Source organism: Moschus berezovskii, chromosome 11, assembly GCF_049115385.1.
Source record: "Moschus berezovskii isolate FMDL1 chromosome 11, NW_MosBer_1.0, whole genome shotgun sequence".
In the NCBI taxonomy this organism is placed as follows: domain Eukaryota; kingdom Metazoa; phylum Chordata; class Mammalia; order Artiodactyla; family Moschidae; genus Moschus; species Moschus berezovskii.
The window spans coordinates 48,639,512-48,664,862 of NC_142470.1; the positions used below are offsets into that span (position 1 = coordinate 48,639,512).

At 36.4% G+C, this 25,351-nt stretch overlaps 1 non-coding gene across 1 annotated transcript; it reads left to right on the plus strand.

Annotated features, from left to right (window-relative positions):
• Positions 1–11,699: 11,699 nt before the first annotated feature.
• TRNAY-AUA (transfer RNA tyrosine (anticodon AUA)) lies at positions 11,700–11,771 on the plus strand. The gene has a single exon. It is a non-coding gene; the product is annotated as a tRNA-Tyr (tRNA).
• Positions 11,772–25,351: the final 13,580 nt, after the last annotated feature.

Here is a 25,351-nt window from a genome sequence, read left to right on the forward strand (position 1 = left end):
AAGCATTTTAAGAGGTAACAATCACAGTAGGATCTCTGAAGCCTGAAAAATAGAACAAGAGATAATGCAAAATGGAATTCTTCCAAAGGGATCAGAGTAGATTGCACTCTAATGACCCATTTGATTTTATAAATTCCATCAATAATTCTAACTGTACATTTCTCAACCTTTTATCCTTAGGGCTTAGCCAAAATTAAGTCAACTAGCAATAACATTAACAATAGACAAGAGAATAGAATTGTGTTTACTGTGGTTCCAAAGAGATTTCTGAAGAAGATTCACTGGTTAAAAAAAAATCCCCTTAGCTATTGTTGGCTTTGAAAATGTTTGTGTAGTGGAAGTTCTTTGCCCTCAGTTAACACACTCTGGCTATTTAGGCAGCTATCCTAATATAATAATAAGCTTTAAGATAGGAGTAGATTTCTAGAAAACCTCAGATCAAATAAGCATAACTTATGATATTCTGAAGATAATCAAGTTAACTTTAAAGCATGCTTTTGAAAGTGTATGGACCTCAGAATTTCTCACTCCATCATTAATGCCAGATGTTCTAAGTCAATATGTATATGTTCTTATTTTTAATATTTTTCTTTTTGGACAAAGATCTAGATTATACATATTAATAAGGTATGTTACATGGTACAGTTTTAGAGGTTCTGATATAGAAGATAGACTGTTTCTAAGAGAAAGTATTTTTAGGGGCTTTCCTGGTGGCTTAGATGGTAAAGAGTCTGCCTGCAATGCAGGAGACCCAGGTTCAATTCCTAGGTCAGGAAGAACCCCTGGAGAAGGGATCCAGTGCTCCTGCCTGGAGAACTCCAGGGACACAGGAGCCTGGTGGACTATAGTCCATGGGGTCAGAAACAGTAGGACACGACTGAGTGACATTCACTTTCACTTTATTGAGCCTAACTCCTGATCAAATTGTTCTAAAATAACTGAATTTGAAAGCTAAAAAAAAAAAAAAAAACTAAAAAGAAAGAGTAATACTGGAGATGTTAGATCAATAAACTTTCTAACATGAACAAAAGTGACAGACTTCATATATTTATGAATCTACTTGATACTCTATTAGCACATCTATATAAGAATGTTGTTCCCTCTTAACAAGGTTAAATACATTTTGTGCATCTACTAATTCAATAAAGCAAAGAGAAATTTTTAAATCAAAAGTTGATTATTAGCCTCACTCCTCATCCTTATGAGACTCATATAAGTTATTTCTCAATGTGTTATCAGTTTATTTCAATCTCTCAGTTGTGTCTGACTCTTTGCAACCCCATAGATTGCAGCATGCCAGGCTTCCCTGTCCATCACCAACTCCCAGAGTTTGCTCAAATTCATGTCCATCAAGTCGGTGATGCCATCAAACAATCTCATCCTCTGCCATCCCCTTCTTATCCTGCCTTCAATGTCTTCCAGCATCAGGGTCTTTTTTAAGGAGTCAGTTCTTCTCATCAGGTGGCCAAAGTATTGGAGTTTCAGCTTCAGCATCAGTCTTTCCAAAGAATATTCAGGACTGATTTCCTTTAGGGTGGACTGGTTGGATCTTCCTGCAGTCCAAGGGACTCTCAAGAATCTTCTCCAATACCACAGTTCAAAAACATAAATTTTTCAGCCCTCAGCTTTCTTCGTGGTCCAATTCTCACATCCATACATGACTACTGGAAAAACCATTGCTTTGACTAGATGGGTCTTTGTTGGCATAGTAATGTCTCTGCTTTTTAATAGGCTGTCTAGGTTTATCATAGTTTTTCTTTCAAGGCGCAAACGTCTTTTAATTTCATGTCTTTAGTCACCATCTGCAGTGATTTCGGAGCCCAAGAAAACAAAGTCTGCCACTGTTTCTTTTGTTTCCCTATCTATTTGCCATGAAGTGATGGGACCAGATGCCATGATCTTAGTTTTTTGAATGTGAGTTTTAAGCCAGCTTTCTCACTCTCCTCTTTCACTTTCATCAATGTGTTATCCCAGATTTAGATCCCACTACTTCTATGGAATGATTTTATGACCAAGAATCAGGTAATATTTCTTGTGAGAATATTAATTTCCTTACTTACTTAACTGAGAATTATATAATATTCTTCACAGACAGGGTTTAGAAATTAGAGTAAAAGTATATATGAAAATGCCTAGGATATGTTATTTAATAGTTATTAAATATAACTAGATTTGGTTGATTAGAATGTCTAGTTTCCTAATGTCCTTAGGAAAGTAGACACACAATATCAACACCATTTACATTAGATAGGACATGGAAGTAATTTAGATGTCCACTGGTAGAGGAAAGGATAAAGTTGTGGTACATATGTACATTGGAGTTTGAGTCAATTGTGGTGATGTGGATGAACCTAGAGCTTGTTACACAGAGTGAGGTAATTCAGAAAGAGAAAAACAAATGTTGTGTATTAATAAGGAAACCTAGAAGAATAGTACTGATGAACCTATTTGTAGGGCAGGAATAGAGACACAGGTGTAGAGAACAAATCTATGGACACAGAGGAGGGAAGAGGGGATCGAATTGAGAGAGTAAATAGTATTGACATATATACACTACCATATATAAAAGAGAGAGCTAGTGGGAAGCTGCTGTATAGCACAGAGAGCTCATCTCAGTCCTCTCTGTGACCTAAGAAGTGGGATGAGGGTTTGGGAGGGAGGCTTAAGAGCAAGGGGATATATATATATATATACTTAGAGCTGATTCACATTGCTATATAGCAGAAGCCAACACAATATTTTAAAGCAATTTTCCCCCAATTAAAAATAAATAATGAAAATAAAAACACATAAAAAAGGAAAAAGAAAAGGGGGACATTCTAATTTTATAAGCACTTTGATTTATATATAAAGGTGAATTTTCTACATTAATTTTTTTCTTTGCTTATGAGCACTTTTGAAAGACAAGTTTTCATTGATCTTGCATGTTTCTTCTAAGCAAAGGATATGTTTCTTTGCTCTTTGGGATATTGCCATTTGGAACAAAGTTGAGCCCTTTTGGTTGTCTTTAAGAGATTGGGGTTTCCTGAACTCATATTTGCTCACTATCAAGCTGGACAACTCCATGTCACCCAGCAGCACTGGGGAAGCAAGAGAAGCCCTGTGAAAAGGAAGCTTCTGCCTTATGCCTTGAGTTCTCATGCACCTTCTCCCAGCTTCTGTGAAAATGTGGCTGACTAACCTGTTAGCTTGCAAGCAGGGTAGCATCTTGGGCCCTTCACAGTTCTTGACAAGGACTAGCTTACCTAAATGGAAGTCATTCCACCTGATGAGAAAAATTATGTATAAACTAGGGACATGGCAATGAGTTGGAAAGCATAAGCCTAATAGCTAATAAAATTACTTCACCATTACCTCTACTTGTTTGAATAGAGATTATATTAAAATGTCCTCAAGCTATTATCATATACCACTTCACTGATAGTGAAGCAAAAATATGATCTAGGAAATTTAAATGGATTCTTCACTTCATATTTTCACAGAACCTAGGATAAGATCAGTTTCTTGTTCTTTTTCTGCTCACATCACTCTTTTGATGCAGATTTTTTTTCCCTGACTGGATGAAGGCCTTTGTTTTGTCTTGTAGTGAATTGATTTACCTGACAATGTAATGGAAGACTAAGAGACATGACCATCTTGACAAGAAAGGAAAAGACAGATTAGTAACTTCAGTCTTCAAAAATAGAAAATGTGAGGATTTCTGAAATGAGCAGTCATTCAGGCCCTCTGTGTACAGAAGTATATGAAATGAATCTTCACAGAAAAGATTAGATTAGATATAGAATGTTAAAGCTGGATCAGACCATAAATATCATCTAGTCTAAGCTTCGGTCCCTTGTCCAAGGTCACACTGTGTAGTTGGTGGCACACAGATCTCATAACTACAAGGCCAGAATATTATTTCTCTACATCAGACACTGAAAACTGTGACAGCAATACAAAAGGAGGCGCAAGCCCCTGATTTGGAGGAGATAAATGTGACAGAGTTTCTCTTTTTTATTCATTGCTTCTTTCCTTCACTTTAGTGTGGATGTTATTTTTCTTTCATGCAATTGTGTTACAGTTACAAGTAAATTTTTTTTTGTTTTGTGAGATTTATATTGTTTATCACCTGGGAGAATTTATAAAATCTCTACTTCTATTTCAAAAATTTTGTATAAAAATGTATAATATATACGAAAGAGCAATATTTATGAATAGCAGTGAATCAGTATGGTGTCAATTGCATTTCAAATTTTGAGCTTAGCTGGATGTTTTAAGACTTTTTGTCAACATTTTCCAAGGCAGGTATTTTAGTGAATGTGTTTTGTGTTATGAATTCCTTATGTCACTAATTTATTTCAGTGAATTAATAAAACAAGTAAAAATATAAATGTGTAAATGAATATGTAAAATAGCATATGTGCTCAGCTGTGTCCAAATCTTTGTAACCCTATGGACTGTAGCTTGCCAAGCTCCTCTGTCCATGGGATTCTCCAGGCAAGAATACTGGACCAGGTTGCCATTTCCTTCTCCAGCGGATCTTCCCAATCCAGGGACTGAACCATATCTCTTGTGTCTCCTGCTTTGGCAGATGGATTTTATACAACTAGTGCCACTTCAGTCCAGTTCAGTTCAGTTCAGTTGCTCAGTCGTGTCTGACTCTTTGCGACCCCATGAATCACAGCACACCAGGCCTCCCTGTCCATCACCAACTCCCAGAGTACACTCAAACTCATGTCCACAGAGTCGGTGATGCCATCCAGCCATCTCATTCTCTGTTGTCCCCTTCTCCTCCCACCCCCAATCCCTCCTAGCATCAGACTCTTTTCCAGTGAGTCAACTCTTCGCATGAGGTGGCCAAAGTATTGGAGTTTCAGCTTTAGCATCAGTCCTTCCAATGAAAACTCAGGATTGATCTCCTTTAGAATGGACTGGTTGGATCTCTTTGCGGTACAAGGGACTCTCAAGAGTCTTCTCCAACACCACAGTTCAAAAACATCAATTCTTTGGCGATCAGCTTTCTTCACAGTCCAACTCTCACATCCATACATGACCACGGGAAAAACCATAGCCTTGACTAGAGGGACCTTGGTTGGCAAAGTAATGTCTCTGCTTTTTAGTATGCTATCTAGGTTGGTCATAACTTTCCTTCCAAGGAGTAAGCGTCTTTTAATTTCATGGCTGCAATCAGCATCTGCATAGTGCCACTTAGGAAGCCCCAAATAGCATATAGATAGTTTTTAATATAAATATATGTACTTTGTAATATATATTTTAATGTATTCTATTTTGTGCTTCTAGAGGTACTTACACATTACTACAATTTTCCTATAGGGTGAACATGGCATTTAAGAATCATTTTGCAATATGAAATAATCATATCACCATAAATTAGTATATATATAGGTTTAGATATCATTCATCTGAAGCATGATCTCTGTTCTTCACATTGGTAAACCAGAGTGTTCTTTATATACTCTAAAGCTATAATTGCAAATTGTGTTATTACTATACAAATACATATGTATAAATTCAACTTTTTTCAAAAAGCTAAATAAAATGACCTTTATATAAATATAATTTAAAGTTTTGAGTTACATTAAAATAGAGGCAAAACACATTACATAATTTTAAATAATTTAGAGAAAATAAGTATGTTGCTTTGAGAAGTTAATATTTTGCTTGGATTAGTTTATATTTTTATTAAACATATCTAATACTATATTCTTTGAGTAAATCATGCTTTAATTTTTAACTTTTTTGAGCCTTGAGAATGAGTATAAATATTCTTAGAGAAGCAGGAAATTTATAAATATAGCAAGAAAAAAGTGAAAACAAAAGGGAAATATGTAAACTTTAGAGAGGTTGTCTACTTAAATTTTTAAAAACTAAAGACAGTGAAATGGAGCATAATTTTGTAGGGCATGACCCACTTAAAATTTGCAATCAGGACTTTATAATTTCTTTACTAATGAATATTTAATTACTCAATTACTGATTGAAACAGCGAAACCAAAAAAAAATTATTCTCATGAAATCCACAGCATGAATAGGTCAGATGAAAGCTTTATAACTTTATATTATTTATTAGTTGAAGATATAATTGCCCATAGAAACATTAGAAATGCGTGTATTTCTATTTGCATGTATTTTCTTGCGCAAGCATAAAATGTCTCTGGAAGGACATTTGGGGAAACTCTGACTCTGGTTTTCTCTGGGAAGGGAAGTATAGGCTGGGTAAAGCAAGATGCTTTCTCTATTCTTTGAGGATTGTGCATATGATACCTATTAAAAATAGTTTTTAATTCAAACATCTTTAAAGAGATCTTGGTTGAAAGTAGCGAAATTCTTTCACAGCTCACATTAGTCAGTTCCCTTCTGTATTCAATACAAATAAAAAACAAAAAAAACCCACGAAGATATTATACCCAATACATCTATAGAGTATTGAACAAATAACTGAATATCATTTACCTAGCATAGGACAACATAAAGGATAAGGCACAACTCAGACTGGCAAGTATGGAGTTAACTAAGACAGGTGGAGGGGAATGTATGAGATCTTTTAAGGCAGAGGAATCAAGACATAGGAGGCTCGCTATAGCTGGAGTTTACTTTAAAATGGATAAACTGGAAATGAACAAAAGTTCTAGATCACCTAGGGCTTTACCTTACCTCAGTTCAGTTCAGTTCAGTTGCTCAGTTGTGTCAGACTCTTTGTGACCCCATGGATTGCAGCACACCAGGCTTCCCTATCCATCACCAACTCCCTGAGCTTGCTCAAACTCATGTCCATGGAGTTAAAGTTGCCATCCAATCATCTCATCCTCTGCCATCCCCTTGTCTTCCTTCTTTCAATCATTCCCAGCATCAGGGTCTTTTCTATCGAATCAGCTCTTCACATCAGGTGGCCAGAACATTGGAGCTTCAGTTTCAGCATCAGTCCTTCCAATGAATATTCAGGGCTGATTTCTTTTAGGAGTGACTGTTTTGATCTCCTTGAAGTCCAAGGGGCTCTCAAGAGTCTTCTCCAACACCACAGTTCAAAAGCATCAATTATTCGGTGCTTGGTTTTCTTTATAGTCCAACTCTCACATCCATACATGACCACTGGAAAAACCATAGCTTTGACAAGATAGACCTTTGTTGGCAAAGTAATGTCTCTGCTTTTTAATATGCTATGCTGTCTAGGTTGGTCATAACTTTTCTTCCAAGGAGCAAGTGTCTTTTAATTTCATAGATGCTGTCACCATCTGCAGTGATTTTGGGGCCCTCCAAGATAAAGTCTCTCACTGTTTCCATTGTTTCCCCATCTATTTGCCATGAAGTGATGGGACTGGATTCCATGATCATAGTTTTCTGAATGTTGAGTCTCAAGCCAAGTTTTTCACTCACCTCTTTAATTTTCATCAAGAGTCCTTTTAGTTCTTCTTCGCTTTCCACCATAAGGGTGGTGTCATCTGCATATCTGAGGTTATTGATATTTCTTCCAGACTCTTGATTCCAGCTTGTGTTCATTCAGCCCAGCATTTCTCATGATGTACTCTGCATGTAAGTTAAATAAGTAGGGTGAAAATATACAGCCCTGACAGTACTCCTTTCCTGATTTGGAACCAGTCTGTTGTTCCATGCCCAGTTCTAACTGTTTCTTCTTGACCTGCATTCAGGTTTCACGGGAGGCAGGTCAGGTGGTCTGGTATTCCCAACTCTTTAAGAATTTTCTACAGTTTGTTGTGATCCACACAGTCAAAGGCTTTTGCGTAGTCAGTAAAGCAGAAGAAGATATTTTTCTGGAACTCTCTTGCTTTTTAGATTATCCAGTGATTAGGTATGACCTTATACAGTGGAAGTGACAAATAGATTCAAGGGAGTAGATCTGACAGAGTGCCTGAAGAACTGTGGATGGAGGTTCTTGACATTATACAGGAGGCAGTGATCAAGACCAACCCCAAGGAAAAGAAATGCAAAAAGGTTGTCTGAGGAGGCCTTGCAAATAGTTGAAGAAAGAAAAGAAGCTAAAAGTAATGGAGAAAAGGAAAGATATATCCATTTGAATGCAGAGTTGCAAAGAAGAGCAAGGAGAGATAAGAAAGCCTTCCTCAGTGATCAATGCAAAGAAATAGAAGAGAACCATAGAATGGGAAAGACTACAGATCTCTTCAAGAAAATTAGAGATAACAAGGGGACATTTCATGCAAAGATGAGCATAATAAAGGAGAGAAAAGGTATGGACCTAACAGAAGCAAAAGATATTAAGAAGAGGTGTCAAGAATACACAGAAGAACTGTACAAAAAAGATCACTACAAACAAAGCTAGTGGAGGTGATGGAATTCCAGTTGAGCTATTTTAAATCCTGAAAGATGATGCTGTGAAAGTGCTGAGCTCAATTTGCCAGCAAATTTGGAAAACTCAGCAGTGGCCACAGGACTGGAAAAGGTCAGTTTTCAGTCCAGTCCGAAAGAAAGGCAACGCGAAAGAATGCTCAAACTACTTCACAATTTCATTTACTAGAGTTTAAATTTTATCCAGAGGGTTTTGGGGAACCACTGACAAAATTTTAGTAGGCAAGTTACTGTAATTAGATTTGTGTTTTAGAACAATCACTTTGATACAAGGTGGAGAATAAATTGGAAGAAGGACAGAATAAAGCCAGATACAATTAGGAGGATGCTGGTGATGGACAGGGAGGCCTGGCGTGCTGTGATTCATGGGGTCGCAAAGAGTCAGACACGACTGAGCAACTGAACTGAACTGAACTGAACTGACTGGAATTATTAGAATCAAAATGATTATGGCCTAAATTAAGGAGGTCGCAGTAGGGACCTAGTGTGCTTGCATAGGTGCTAAGTCACTTTAGTCGTGTCTCTTTGTGACCCTATGGACTATAGCCTGCCAAGCAACTCTGTCTTGGCATTCTCCAGGCAAGAATACTGAAGTGGGTTGCCCTTCTCCAGTGGATCTTCCCCACCCAGTTATTGAACCTTCGTCTCCTGTGATTTCTGCATTGCAGGCTGATTCTTTACCGCTGAGCCACTGGGGAAGCCTCAAAGGGACCTAGATGAATGTACAAATTTGCTTGTTGATTAATTTGCTTTTAGGTTGACACATTGGTAATTCACTGGCTTCATACAGTCCGGGGTTGCCAGATTCATCAAATAAAAATATAAAATGCTTAGCTAAATGTGAATTTTAGATAAACACACAACAACTTATAATATAAATATGCCCATGTAAATTTGGGACATTTCTCTAAAGAATTGTTCCTCTTTATCTGAAATTCAAATTTAAACAAGTGTTGTGTATTTAATCTGACAACTACATTGTGGAACAATATTAGATATAAAGCATGCATTTTTGCAATATTCGGGACTTCCTCTAATTTCTAATGCATATACAGGTTTTTATTTCATGTAATACAATTCATAATTTTAAGTCAAGGATATCAGAAAAAGCAAATCTATGACCAGAAAAGATTGGAGAAAACCCAACTATGTAAAAAAAGACTCAAAAAGTTAAACATTTACCTGAGATCACATAGCTAGACCCAAATTAGCCAGTGCTTGAATTTAGATAGTTTTGATTATGACACAATACTAATTCCCTTGTAGAGAGTCTCATCTACACTTTTCTCATGCTGTTTTGGGTAACATAGGATTTTTATAAGCCCTTCAAGTCTTAATAATTTTCTCTGATGCTTCTATCCTAGTTGGAGGTTCCCTGGTGGCTCAGATGGTGAAGAATCTGCCTGCAATTCAGAAGACCCAGGTTCAATCTTTTGGTCAGGAAGATCCCCAGAAATAAGGTAACAACAACTCACTCCAGTATACTTGCATGGATAATTCCATGGACAGAGGAAGCTAGCAAGCTACAGTCCACCGGGTTGCAAAGAGTTGGACTTGACTAAGCAACTTTCACTACTCACTTCTATCCTAGTTAGGTTGCTGTGCTTGAAAATTTTAAAAATATATATATTTTAAACATTGTCTTGGTAAAAATAAGATGTGCTTACTCTTTGTTTATGCTCAGAGACAAGTGAGACTAGCTAATCAGTGATATTTTCATAACTTCATTTATATTTTTAGTCTACTGGGAAAGGACTTGTTTCAAATTATTTAGACACTCAAAAAGTATTTTGATGTTTTAGTGTTCTCTTAATATTCATTTTAGTACCACCTCAGTTGTTGTCCTTAGATTTTTTTCTTAAATGAACCAGGTTTCCTCCTAATTTTGCTACATTTAAAATAATTAGATAAAATAGGTATGTTTCTGTGACATTAGCTAAGAGACAAGGAGTTAATTTTGTTCATTGTTAATTATTTCATATCTTTCATGTCTTACAATTGATATTTTTATTGAAACATTTTTTTTTAACATTATTAGAATCAAGTTTATATTTGGAATCACTTAGATTCTATTATCTGGAGGAGGCAATGGCAACCCACTCCAGTACTCTTGCCTGGAAAATCCCATGGGCGGAGGAGCCTGGTAGGCTGTAGTCCACAGGGTCACTAAGAGTCAGACACGACTAAGCAACTTCACTTTCACTTTCCACTTTCATGCACTGGAGAAGGAAATGGCAACCCACTCCAGTGTTCTTGCCTGGAGAATCCCAGGGACGGGGGAGCCTGGTGGGCTGCCTCCTATGGGGTCGCACAGAGTCAGACAAGACTGAAGTGATTTAGCAGCAGCAGCAGCAGCAGATTCTATTATCAAGGAATACTTAATTTTGTTGATTTATTTATTATACCTACCACAGTAATTTATCCATTTTAACATTTTAAAGGAAAATTAACACAGAAAAAAGCCCCCAAATCATGTATACATATGTGTGGACCTGTGCACATATGTACACGCATCTATTCATATGCATTCTACGTTTGCCTTTAGCACTTCAGCAGAGAAGTAGTCTCCACAGCTGCTTGATTCAATAGACTTTGTTTATGCTACTCCTATGGCTTTCATCTTTTTGGAGCTTGTATTCAAGCTATTCATGCATATTTCATGTCTCGCTAAGATATTCATCTTTTCATTCATCTTTTTTTTCTCCCACAGTACCTACATATAGCTTTGCCTACTGTGAGCACTTGTTAAGTATTTGTTAAATGAATGACAGAAAAAGCAAAAATTTAGTTTATTTGACCCCTCTGTCTAGAAATGTTTTATTAAAATACAGTAAATCTAGTCCCTATAAAAGATTTACCCCAGACCTTTCTTTTATTTCTTATTGATGTATTTTATTTCTCAATCCTTAAATTATTTTCTCAGTAAGTACCATCTTCTATTGCAGATGTGAGGTTAGAAAAGGGATTTAAGGTGAACAGAGGATATACTTGAGATTTGTTATCCTGCTTTTGGATTATACAATCCTTCTATATTGTCCACTGAAGCAAAACAATATAGTACCTGATATAGCATCTTAACTGAATAGTCTTAAGAATACCAAATACCAAAAGCTTATCCCAGTGGCCTGGATGATAAAGAATCTGCCTGCAATGCAGGATACCAAGGTTTGTTGCTGGGGTCAGGAAGATCCCCTGGAGAAGGTAATGGCTACCCACTCTAGTATTCTTGCCTGGAAAGTTCCTTGGAGAGAAAGGAGCCTGGCAGGCTACAGTCCACAGAGTGGAAAAGAGTCAGACATTACTAAGCAACTGTCACTTTCACTTTCACCAAAGACCAAAAGCTTATTTCATAGAGGTTCTTCAGAGAATGGGCTTCCCTGGTAGCTCAGACGGTAAAGCGTCTGCCTATAGAGCGGGAGACCCAGGTTCGATCCCTGGGTTGGGAAGATCCCCTGGAGAAGGAAATGGCAACCCACTCCAGTATTCATGCCTGGAAAATCCCATGGACCGAGGATCCTGCTGGGCTACGGTCCATGGGGTCGTAAAGAGTCGGACACGACTAAGCAACTGTCACTTTCACTTTCACCAAAGACCAAAAGCTTATTTCATCGAGGTTCTTCAGACAATGATGATGACTTCAGAATTGGCAAACAAAATTCCCCTCTTTGATATCAGAAGTTGACTGAACAAAGATAGTGGGTTTGTCAGAATGTTTGTGTGGGTTTTCCCATAACATCTTATGGAAAAATCCAAATGAATTTTTGTTCAACCCAAAACATAAAAGTAGAGAAAATTTGTATCAGCGCTGTTAACAGAGAAGGAAGATATCCACATTTTGGAATCCTCAAGTGATTGGATTATCTATCTAAATTGGATAGAACCTAATTGAAGGACAACCATTTACTTTCTTAAATAGCAATACAAGCTACTGCTAAATACATCGGTGGAGGGGGCGGGGGCGGTGGGGTGGGGTGGGTTGTGTAGAATCCCGTCATAATTTAGAAAGGTGAGAACTGAAGGGAAACAATAGAACTATTCTGCTAGGAATTCCTTTGGCCATTGTGTATTAAAAAATATATATTTTCAAGTCATTGGATTTGGAGCAAAGTTCAGGAGCAAGCATCAGTGTGGGCACACTAAATTGAAGTCAGCAAAGTTTCTATTTGGTAAAGGTTTCTCCCGATAGACTCTTTTCTTATAATGAGTACCAACACAGGCGGCTGGGCACACCACTCTGTTTGCAAAGTACAGATGAGTAGAACAAAAAGCTAATCTCTATAAGGGTAGAGTTAAACAATATAGAGAAAAAAGCCATGTTTAAATATACTCCTTGTGGGATCACCCACGTCATTCCTTAACTTTTTGATTTCTAGATCACTAATCCAGTTAAATAAACTTGTATCAGTCACTTTTCCATCCTTTCCACACCTGAATCTCCAAAAGGAGTATCCTATCAATAGATGCATTAAGAATAAAGAGATCTAAAAATCTACTTACATTATTTTGAAGTAAAAATAGAGTTATAAACATCATTTTCTTTCTTCAATAATAATAAAAACACCAAGACTCTAGAACTGTGAGAGATATTAATAAACTTCTGTTGCTTAAGCCAAAAAAAAAAGAATAAATGAAACCATGACCTTTCTTTAACTAAAAAGAAAGTCAAGATGCTTATGAGTTATAATAATGGTATATAATATAAAGTTATACTACAGAAACATTTATAAAACCTTGACTTTCATTAAAATTTTCAAAATATATGGTCCGTTCGCTTAAAAAAGAGTTTTACAAAGATTGCGGCATACAAAAGTGCAAACATAGCTGCTTCTCCTTGCACTGAAGCTAGAAAAAAAAATTAAAATTGATTTTCTTATCTTTTATTAACAATCTTGGTTAGATTATACTTGTGTTTGGATAGTCAGCAAAACAAGGAAGCCTCACAATTGAACTTACTCCTTACCAGATAAAATATAGCACGGTTTCTGTCAAAAGTCATAGGAATGAGAGTCATCTGACTAGAAGATTGGAATCTACTTGACCAAAATGACCTTTTAATACCTGAGTGTTTAAAATTCTCAAGACACAGTTTGTCCTGATCATAAGTGAAGAGAGTCATTTTTGTGTCCAGGGCTAAAATATCATTGGTGATTTAAAATGTACCCTAAAGGGAAAGCATGACACAGAAAATTCTTTCTTGCCAATGAGAATGTAAAAGTCTTTATCTTTTGATGCCCCTTGAATATCATTAAATTATTACAAGATGAGGAAATTCTTACCGCTGGATAATCTGTGTGGTAAACTCAACATTTTGAAACATTCAAAAGCAACTGAATTACCTGTTTATATCAAATATTTGTTATTTTTCCTCTTTCTCAAGAAGATGTAAGTAGCTAATGAATACCAAAATAGAGTGGATATTTCTTTCACAATTAACTACTCTAATTTTCGGAAATCAAGGCATTTCAAGCCAAACTTTAGCATATAGATTCATGGTAAAATTTAAAAGTTTAGAATCTCCTAAATTTAAAGGCACTTCCCATTCATAGAGCTGACCTGGGAATATAGTTTCTCTTCTTTTTAGCCACTTAATCAGATTAAAATATAACACGAATCCAGTCCTTTATAGGTAATTTAACTTCTTACTCTTTTAAAAACACACATGTTTCTTTGTACCAGTGGGATAATGTTGCAGAGTACAGATACAATTGACCACTACTGGTTAAAAAAAAAAAGATCCTACTAATGACAGTTTATCCATAGTACATGTTTTTACAAAAGCAAAAAACTTACTTTGTAGTTGTATGTGTGTAACTTTTTGGACTTCGCCTCTCGCTGCAATCTCAGTCAGCTGAGATTCTGACTGTTTTTTTATCCCGATTCTCAGACTGACTGACTGAGATCTTGAGCAAGTTACTAAAATTCTGTAAACTGTGTTACTTCTGTAAACTGTGTAGGTCCAGGGATTTTTAAAAAGTATCTACAGTGAATGATCTCTTGGGATATTCTAGACAAGGAGGCATGACCCTTGGTTCTTCTGCAGTTCTCTAGGGTTATGCAAAGGATGCAGATCACCACAATGATCATGCAGGTCACACCTACCATGGTTGCCACTGTCAATGCAACAGTGCTGCCATATCAGTTAGCAAAAGATGTTGCAGCCATCAAGCCATCACATTACAACTACCCCTCCAGTGAGCCCTGAAGGAACACAGGGTGGAACAGGATTCTCATTATCTAGCAGTCATCTAGATCTGCAATTGGAGAAGGCAATGGCAACCCACTCTAGTACTCTTACCTGGAGTATCCCAGGGATGGTGGAGCCTGGTGGGCCGCTGTCTATGGGGTCGCACAGTCGGACATGACTGAAGCAACTTAGCAGCAGCAGCAGATCTGCAGCTATGCTCTATGGTGAGCCCTGAGGAAACTCAGGATGTGGAAACACAGGATACTGGTCCCAGATAGTTGAGTTGCAGATCAGAGGAATGATTTCAGTGAGCCTAGATTCTTGCATATTCCCTTGCATACGAATGCACTAAATTCTTTACTTTGAGATATGTTTGTTTTTTTTTTTTAATTAACAATAATCTTTTGATTTTCTGACATCTGGTCTTCATTGCAAAAAGTCCTATGGATCCTGGCTCCTTCCTTCTCTCTTTCTAGCAGTCCTTTAGAGCTATCTGAGAAGTTGCCTCTTTAAGTCCCCAGTTTTGTCCCCCATATAAAACATAATTCTCAATTTTAAGGTTATGCATTGTTTTGAGTTGACACTATCTACCCTTATTTTCAGTCAATAGTGTAAGTATTCCATAGAGCACAAGAAAGAAATATTCTTTCTTTAGAAAGTGATTATCAATATTACTCAAAAATCCACTCTGTGCTTCTCTCCTTTGTCTAATGTAGCATGTCTGAATTTCTGAGTCTAATTTTTCAAGCCCTACAAAACATAATTTATCAAAAATAAAATGATATAAAAAAAATAAATGGAGAAAGGAGGGAAAATAAAGAAAAATGAATATGGATTGGAAGAGAAGAAAAGAAGAAGAGAATTAGAGTGACAGAGAGACAGAAAGAGAACAACAAAACCGAATTTTTGATTATCTCTAGGGTCTATATTTCATTAAAGCTTTTCTGAATAAATCACACATACACATGATATAGTCTTTCCCTAGTTAATAAAGAATAACCTCAAATCCCCTTCAGTTCAGTCGCTCAGTAGTGTCCAACTCTTTGTGACCCCATGGACTACAGCATGCCAGGCCTCCCTGTCCACCAACAACTCCCAGAGTTTACTCAAACTCATGTCCATTGAGTCGGTGATGCCATTCAACTATCTCATCCTCTGTTGTCCTCTTCTCCTCCCACCCTCAATCTTTCCCAGCATCAGGGTCTTTTCAAATGAGTCAGTTCTTCTCATCAGGTGTCCAAAATGTTGGAGTTTCAGCTTCAGCATCAGTCTTCAGCAAGTCCTCTTAAAATCCAAGAAAAATTACTACAAATATCTTTTTCATGATAGGCCAAAACAATTCATGCTATATTATGAGAGTTTAAGGAAAACAAGTGTCAGTTTTATGTTTCAGTAGCATAGCTGACAGCAAGTTATTTACTAGTGAGACCAAACAACCTGTACACTTTCCTGAACAACACATAGAACAAAAAAGTGATTAAGTGGCATTGTTACTGCTGGGGGGTTGAACAGCAAGGTCAATTGAGATCACTGTCTTAATATAAGTTTCATAACAAAAGGTTATTTATGCACAGAAGATAGTACATTGCTACTGTCTTTTATTTTTCTTCACTTTACCTGTGGGAAAGTTGTACATAATAGAAACCTCTGACCTGTAGCTTCCAATACAGCAACACACAAAGACTGACTGAGTCTTTGATTTACTGATACTTTCAACAAACTCTTACTAAGTGTAGAGACTGTGTAAAACATGCTGGGCACTGAACAAATGCAATTCAAACAGATTTTTTGTATTTATCAAGTTCCTTTTTATATGTGTTGTTTAATTGATTATCAAAATAAATATGTGAGGCTATACCAAAATATTTCCATTCGTATAGTTATGTGTAACAGGTGTAATAAGAACTCCTGTCTTTGAATAAGTTATACAATCAAGACTGGAACTTAGGTCCTCTGATTCTATATTTCACAGCGATGCTTATAATTTCCATCTTCCTTATTACAATGTACTAAAGCTCAGTATCTTCCTTTATGGAGGGAAGACCTCTAAGACTGATTTCTGCTAATTAAATGCTGACATCAGCAGATAATGAATCAGAGAAAAGATAAGAAAAGGCATTTTAAAAGATTTGATAGTTCACAGGCCAGAAGGATGTGATTATTACCTGACCAAATTAGTTATCATCTCTAAGAAATATTGCATCTCTCTAAAGAGGTATGGCTGCTTGCAGGGAATAGAATACAAAAGAGAGACATAAAGAACCTTTTCGAAGCTCATTCCAGAGTTGTGCTAAGCCTTGAGGTACCTTGGGCCAAGAATTTGATTTACTTTTTCTGTTTCTACTAAAATTATTCGCATAAAACTATCCTCAGTTTATCTCATGCATATGCCACTAAACATTTCAACTTACACTATTATCTCCTATTTAAAAAGAGCTTCTATGATAAGTAAACAGAATGATGAATGCCATTGTCTTCCTATGCACTGGTCCTTATGTGCTATCCTCTTATCAGTAAATTTTTAAACTGACACCTTGAGTATAATTTGACTTTCTACACTACATCCCTTGCCTATAAGGTCACTTTGCATTACATAGGTTGTTCCTTACTGTCTATAGATCAATAAGGAGGAATCAAACACTTGCTGAAGACATAACAAAAATCGGTGTCCTTGCCCTTAAATGTGGCACAAGCTTACACAAAAAGGGAATTTGGAAAACATGTGACATTAACTCTTGTATTTCAACAAAAGTAATTACGGTTTTGGACCATGAATTTAAAATCATTATAATTAGGCTCAAACACATGGTTATTAATCAAAATAGGAGCCATTATAATCAAAACATTTTTCCCAGTGAGAAATAAGTTTATTTCTATAGCATAAAAGTCTGTGCTTCAGGATTTGATGAAATCTTGGAAAGCATTTTTTGCCTCCTGCTTGTTGCAGAATAATTTTCCCTGCAAAAAATTGTAGAGATGCTTGAAGAAGTGGTAGTTGGCTGGCGAGTTTTTATTTTTTTTGCTACAAGTTTCCCTTTGGGAAGTGCTTTGGAACTTCTTCACTGTCCAACCACTGAGCTGGTCATTGCCAGTTGTATAAAATCCACTTTTTGTCACATGTCACAATCTGATCGAGAAATGTTCTTTGTTGAGTAAAGTAAAAGAAGACAATACTCCAAATGGATGATCTTTTGATTTTCAGGTACCCAGTTATTGAGCTTTTTCACCTTTCCAACTTGCTTCAAATGTTGAATGACTGTAGAATTCAGTTGATATTGAATTCTTCAGCAAATTCTCACATAGTTTTAAGAGGATCAACTTTGATGATTGCTCTGTTAGGCATTGTCAGCTTCCCATGACTGGCCACTGTACTCCTCATCTTCAAGGATCTCATCTCTTTTCCAAAACTTCTTGAATCACCACTGCCTTTACATTCATTAGCAGTTCCCAGGCCATGTGTGTTGATGTTGTAAATTGACCCTGTAGCTTTATGACCTATTTTGAACTCAAATACAAAAAGAAATCACTCAATTTGCTTTTTGTCTAACACCAGTTCTCTAGTCTAAAATAAGTATAAAATAAATAGCAACTAATTGGCTTGAAGCTCAACATTCAGAAAACAAAGATCATGGCATCTGGTCCCATCACTTCATGGGAAATAGATGGAAAAACAGTGGAAACAGTGTCAGACTTTATTTTTTTTGGCTCCAAAATCACTGCAGATGCTGATTGCAGCCATGAAATTAAAAGACGCTTACTCCTTGGAAGGAAAGTTATGACCAACCTTGATAATATATTAAAAAGCAGAGACATTAGTTTGCCAACCAAGGTCCGTCTAGTCAAGGCTATGGTTTTTCCCGTGGTCATGTATGGATGTGAGAGTTGGACTGTGAAGAAGGCTGATCACCGAAGAATTGATGCTTTTGAACTGTGGTGTTGGAGAAGACTCTTGAGAGTCCCTTGTACCGCAAGGAGATCCAACCAGTCCATTCTAAAAGAGATCAATCCTGGATGTTCATTGGAGGGACTGATGCTAAAGCTGAAACTGCAATACTTTGGCCACCTCATGCGACGAGTTGACTCACTGGAAAAGACTCTGATGCTGGGAAAGGTTGGGGGCGGGAGGAGAAGGGGACGACGGAGAATGAGATGGCTGGATGGCATCACCGACTCTGTGGTCATGAGTTTGAGTGAACTCTGGGAGTTGGTGATGGACAGGGAGGCCTGGCGTGCTGTGATTCATGGGGTCGCGGAGAGTCGGACATGACTGAGCGACTGAACTGAACTGAACTGAACTGAATAAATCATTAGCAAAAAATAATAAATTGAGAAATGTGCAATAAAATGATGTGTAACATAACCACATTTATTTAAGAATGCATTCCAATATCAAACAGCAAAGTTCAACAATGCAAAACCAAAATTATTTTTCCACCAACCTAATAGTTCCCTTTTCATTTTATCTATTTCAAAGTGGCTAAGATTATAGACCATAAATACAGACAACTTGGATTGAAAACTATTTCAGAAAGCATGCTAATTTATGAAATGGCCGACTAATGTTTCCTATAATATAATGTTGTTAAGATGATTAAACGAGATAACATCATCTGACATGGCACAATGTGTTCACAAATGACCATCAGTTGCTTCAGCACTGCCCTTGCAGGAATGAAGATGCCCACAAGATTCAGACAACTCTTTGTCTTCACTCTGGGCCTCATCATTGACCCCAAAAGACTAGATGTAGAGCTATGAAAGCCTTGTTTATGCTGGTGAGAACATCATTCTTTCTCAATATTCCCATATCATCAACTATGGTACTACTCAGTTTCAAGAAAATGCAATAACTTGAACTTGAACACATACTCCCCCCATTATGTGCTAGGCTCAGTAGCTTCAGTCATGTTCAACTCTTTGCGATTGGAGTGTATCCCACTGGCTTCCTCTCTCTATGGGATTTTCCAGGCAAGAATACTGGAGTGGGTTGCCAGGGGATCTTCCCAACTCAGGGACTGAACTCAAATCTCCTGCATTGCAGGGAGATTCTTTACTGCTGAACCACCAAGGAAGCCCCATTATGCTAAATACAGCCTAATTTGAGTCCCACTCCTTCCTCTGCTCTTTAGTATATGTCCTCATCCATAGACTACCCAATTATTTCTGTGCATATCTGATTCATGAGGTCAGGCTGCCCTTGGATAAAATAGATTCCTTGGAAGTCTTTTCATGATGCAGATGTCTTTCCTTTGTCTATTTTCTCTAATGCCAATTCATAGAAATCCTGGAAGTAAATAGAGTTTTCCTTGTTATTCCAAGGCTACCAAAAACAGAAGTAGTCATATAGAAATAAGTATATCCTCTTTATACATATTCTATATTTTTACCTTTGTATATCAATATTGAGCTTCCCCTGGTAGCTCAGTGGTAAAGAATACACCTGCCAGTGCAGAAGATGTGGGTTTAATCCCTGGGTTGGGAGGATCCCTGGAGAAGGAAATGGCAACTCACTCTAGTATTGTTGCCTGGGAAGTCCCATGGACAGAGGAGCTTGGTAGGCTAAAGTTCATGGGGTCACAAAAAAGTCAGACATGACTAACAGACTAAACAACAAAAATGTGAATATTAGTCTTGCTTCTCTCTTGCGTCTATGATAACAATCCTCTAATCATGAACAAGATGCCATCTCTTCTAACAAACTCAAAAACCTAAACCAGCAATTTTTCTTAATCTTTTCTCTTTTATCAAAGTTTTCCTCTTAGCTGGATAATTCATGTGTATATTCTGTAATATTTGTAGTTTTTACCACAAAGAGGAGGGAAGCTACTTATTTCTATACCTTTCTAGTCAATTTTTCATTCTCTGTTCCCTGAATTAGCACAGATTTTCAAGAACAATCTGTAAACACTGTCTCTACTACTTTTTTTCCCATTCTCTCTTGAACTTCATACACAATATTACAATTTAGTGTCACAATTTAAAATAAACTGTCAGTGCTATGCCTGTGGCCAATTCTTCAACTTTACCTTTCCTCACTGTATTTGATCATTGTGAGCCCATTCTTCTTGAAACACTTTCTTTACTTGGTGACTAATGCTTTATTCTTTTTTTCCTTCATCCCGTTTAATGCCTATTCTGCCTTTTCACAATTTTTATTCTTTATTTTTCTCTATTGCCTACAGGTGAATAATTGACCCTTCAGTTTGCTCTGAAGACTGCAGCTGAGGAATCAGCCCTACAATTCACTGGCTTCCCAGATTGAAGTGCTTTAAACTGTCATTGACTTCTTTATTTCTCCTTCATCTCACAGCTCATCCATCAGTGTGTGTAGTTGCTTTATATCTCAAAAAAAAAAAAAAAAAGACCCACTCTCTTCCACTTGTATATCATTGCCTAGTTCATGCCAGATATTCACCTGAATAATTGAGGGAAGTTTCTGACAAGTCTCTCCATCCTTTTCTTGCTTCACTTTCTCAAACTTTTGTCTCATGTTTATATACAGCAGGCAGAGAGGGACTTTGATAATGCCATTTCTCTGCTGAAAGTGAAAGTCGCTCAGTCATGTCCAACTCTTGGAGACCCCATGGATATACAGTCCATGGAATTCCCCAGGCCAGAATACTGGAGTGGGTAGCCTATCTCTTCTCCAGTGGATATCCCAACCCAAGAATCGAACTAGGGTCTCCTGATTGCAGGTGGATTCTTTACCAACTGAGCTGTCAGGGAAGTCCATATAATGGTGGTAGATGAAAAAAAAAATTAGTCCTTTTGTTCATAAAAAATGTACATATTTTTCTATTTCTTAGTGGCCACTCTTCTAATATAGATCAACATTATTAATGCTTAGATTACTGTGAGAACATTTTAATGTTTCATTCTTTTTATATCACTCTCCACACTAAACCTAATCTAGCTTAAGAACAAATCTCATCATACCAATCATACCATTTTTGTGCTGAAAAACTAATAGTGACTGCTTGCTAACCTCAGATAAGTTTTAAAGTTCCTAATCTGATCAGTTCAAGCTCTTAATAATCAGTTTGCCTTTTTAATCCTGAGCTTTTAATACAATTTCTCCACAGTCACCCCCCAAACAAAGAAGCAAGCAAAAAAAAAAAAAGAAAGAAAAGAAGAAGAAAAAATGCCATCTTGATTTCAGGGCTCTAATCCTTCTTAACTAATTTCAGTCCTTTGGTTATTATTTCTGGTACTATAGACATATATTGATAATTGTGATTTTCTCTATCTAAAATTTTTCCTACTCCCTTTTTTGTGTTTGTATCCTGATAACTCCTGTTCTAAGATCTCTTCTCAGAATTCCATAGCAACATAAAGGCTTTTGCAATCCCCGTAAATTGACAGATTTACTCTCCTGTGTGTATTTATGGTACCCTGGTCACTTTCCCAGAAATCACTTACTGCCAATACTGTGTCCTGATTGTCATATTATTGCAAATCCCTTGAGGCCAGAAAGTACATGTTGTTTCAGGTAGATTTCTAGTATTTAGTACAGAACTTGGATTAAAGCAAGTATTTTATATTTATACAAAAATGGAGGTAAGTAAATTAATGAATGATGAATGAGAAATAATGGAAATTGGTAAGACTTTATGTACATAATAGAAATATATATATACTATGTTATATATATTAGCTATATATAACATTAATTTGTATATTATATAAATATATATATATATATTAAAAAACAATTTCACCATCAAATATATTGAACTTTATTCCTTCTTTCAGAGAGGGCATGACAACCCACTCCAGTACTCTTGCTTGGAAACTCCCATGGACAGAGGAGCCTGGTAGGCTTCAGTCCATGTGGTCACACAGAGTAGGACAGGACTGAAGCGACTTAGCAGCAGCAGCAGCATTCCTTCTTTATCATTTTGCCCTACTAAATATGTATTTAATTAATGATTTCTAACTGTTCAGTGATGGGATTAGGACTTGCTAGGCCCTAGATAGTTCTAAGACAGTTGTCAGTCCTTAGATAATTAGGGTGGGTCTTAGATAATTTCTCCATTTAAATCTCTGTCTACTGAGATTTATGAGTCATATTTTGTCATTATCATCTTGAAGCTTCATCCTTGATATACCCAGACTATATCATGCAATAGACAACATTTAATAAAACTGATTTTTTTTTTTTGGTATTGTTGAATGAGTAAGTATATCTTTTTTCCTGTTTATCCAAGAAAGATACATATATTTTAGCAAAGGAAACTTGGTTGAGAGATTTTCTTTTTTACTAAGAAGAAAAACGTTTATTAGACTCTAATAAAATGTTTTATAGATAAATATAAGTAATTTATTGTTACAGTTCTAAAGGATCCATCTTTGCATTCAGTGTAAATTGGAATTATAAGTTGTCTTGCTTGGAAAAATGAGAGAATACCACTTCTATTCTAATTTATTGTTTCATATAGAACTGTCCTTGGATCAGTTCTTATTACAGGAATTTTGCATGATTATATTCTGGTTTCTGATTTACCAATTCACTCTACTTTAAAATATTGCCATATAAATAATTTATAGAAATAAAAGGAAATACAAGATTCATGTAATTGTGTGCTGGTGAAAAAATATGCTCTTCAGTTGTCACTGTTTTTAATTTCCCTGTCATCTTTTTTCAGACGACTGCTACTTAATACTGGAAAACAATTTTATTCAATTTGATGTGTCAGCTTTTTATAATATAGGCACACCAGCTTCTACTGTGCTTCACTTTATCACATTTTGCAGATATCATGTTTTTTACAGATTGAAGGTTTGCGGTAACTCTGCCTCAGGCCAGTCAGTTGGTGCCATTTTTCCTGCAGCATTTGCTCACTTTATGTCTCTGTGTCCCATTTTGGTAATTCTCACAGTATTTCACACTTTTTCATTATTATATTGTTAAAGTGATCTGTTATCAATGGTTTTTTATGTTACAATTGCAAAAAGATTACTCATTGAAGGCTCAGCTCACTGTACTTTTTAGCAATATATTTAAAAATTATTTAGATATACATTATTTTTTAGATATAATGTTATTGTGCAATTAATAGACTACAATATAGCATAAGCACAACTTGTTTATACACTGGAAAAAAGCAAAAAATTATGTGACTCACTTTATTGTGATATTTACTTTATTCCAGTGGTCTGAAACTAAATATGGAGTATCTCTGAAGTATGCCTGTAATTATGCTGTAATTAACAAAAATGTTTGCTACTATTAACACTTTCTCTATTGGACACTACATGTCAGAACAACTCAGTTATCTAATAAAAGCAAGAGAAACGTTTTCCCTTAAGCAAACTTAAGGGCAAAAGAGGCCCTTTGAACAACAGGAAATGCTGAGAATACATATATAGTAGCTAAATACACTGCTTAACGTATATATATATATTCTAAGAACAGCTTTACCTCTGGTTGTTTAAGCATAGTGAATTGTCAAACGGGCTAAAGAAATTTAGAGTTTTCTTTCAATACCATTGAAACCTCCAACTTTCTATAAAAAATAGTTAAACCACATCCAGATTCATCAAACTCAACCCATTATGTTATCTGCCTATCTCACAGGAGTGGTGGGAAAGCTAATTAAAATGGCTACAGGGAACTTATAAATAAGTAGCTGAATGAAATAAAAGTTAAAAAATTAACATTTTTAATTAAGCAACAAGAATTATTGCATATCTTGAATTACTTCTAATATTTTTCATAAAACTCTCCCCTTCCTCCTTTTCAGATTATTGAACTTTCATATTATTGGTAAAGGTGATGCTACTTTTTAAGGTAAATATATAAACTTATTAAACAGTCTGCAATCAATATTACTGAATAGCAGGTGTAAGCCATGGCTTAAATTACTCTTATAATGTAATTTTAAAAGTCTAACAGAAAAACTCAACTTTCACAGATGTTTGAGTTGAAAGCTTCCACTTATCAGTCTCACTTTAATTGCAACGAAATTAACACAATTTGACTTATGAGGCCCATGCTCGTTATGATTTGGCTGCCCCTCTGGGAATGACAAAAATCACACCAATATTTTTACTGTATGTGTGCTCAGTTGCTCAGTTGTGCCAGACCCTGCAACCCCATGGACTATAGCCCACCAGTCTCCTCTGTCTATGGGATTTTCCCAGCAATAATACTTGAGTGGGTGGTTATTTCCTTCTCCAGGGATCAAACCCACATCTCATGCATTGACAGGTAGATTCTTTACCAATGAGCCACCTGGGAAGTATAGCATTTTTACTACTTTACCTCAAAACTTCCCTGGTGGCTTAGAGGGTAAAGCGTCTGCCCGCAATGTGGGTGAACCCAGGTTCAATCCCTGGGTCAGGAGGATTCCCTGGAGAAAGAATGGCAACCCACTCCAGTACCCTTGCCTGGAAAATCCCATGACTGGAGAAGCCTGGTAGGCTACAGAAGAGTCAGACAGGACTGAATAACTTCACTTTCACTTTCTTTCATCTCAAAACTGGGATGGGGGTGGAGGAAGATCCTGGACATGGTAGAAAGGTGAATTCTACTGAACAACATGAATGAACCTGAATGTGATATATCTCTTAAGCTTTGAACATAGTTTCATTGTATTGCTGAATCTTATACCATTAAATCATTATACTACTCTTAGCCAGTGACTTTTCTTTCACTCCTTTTCAAGCTTCACTTGTATGATACTTATTTTGTTCAGTATTTGATTCAAAGATACACCATTTCAGAAATTCTTTTTTAATTCTCTGAAATTAATTTAGCAACAGAGCTACTCCTGAAACAAAGGTGATATTGGCAATTATAATTTGTAAGTGACCTTGAAAGTGAAGGAATTTGAAAACCAA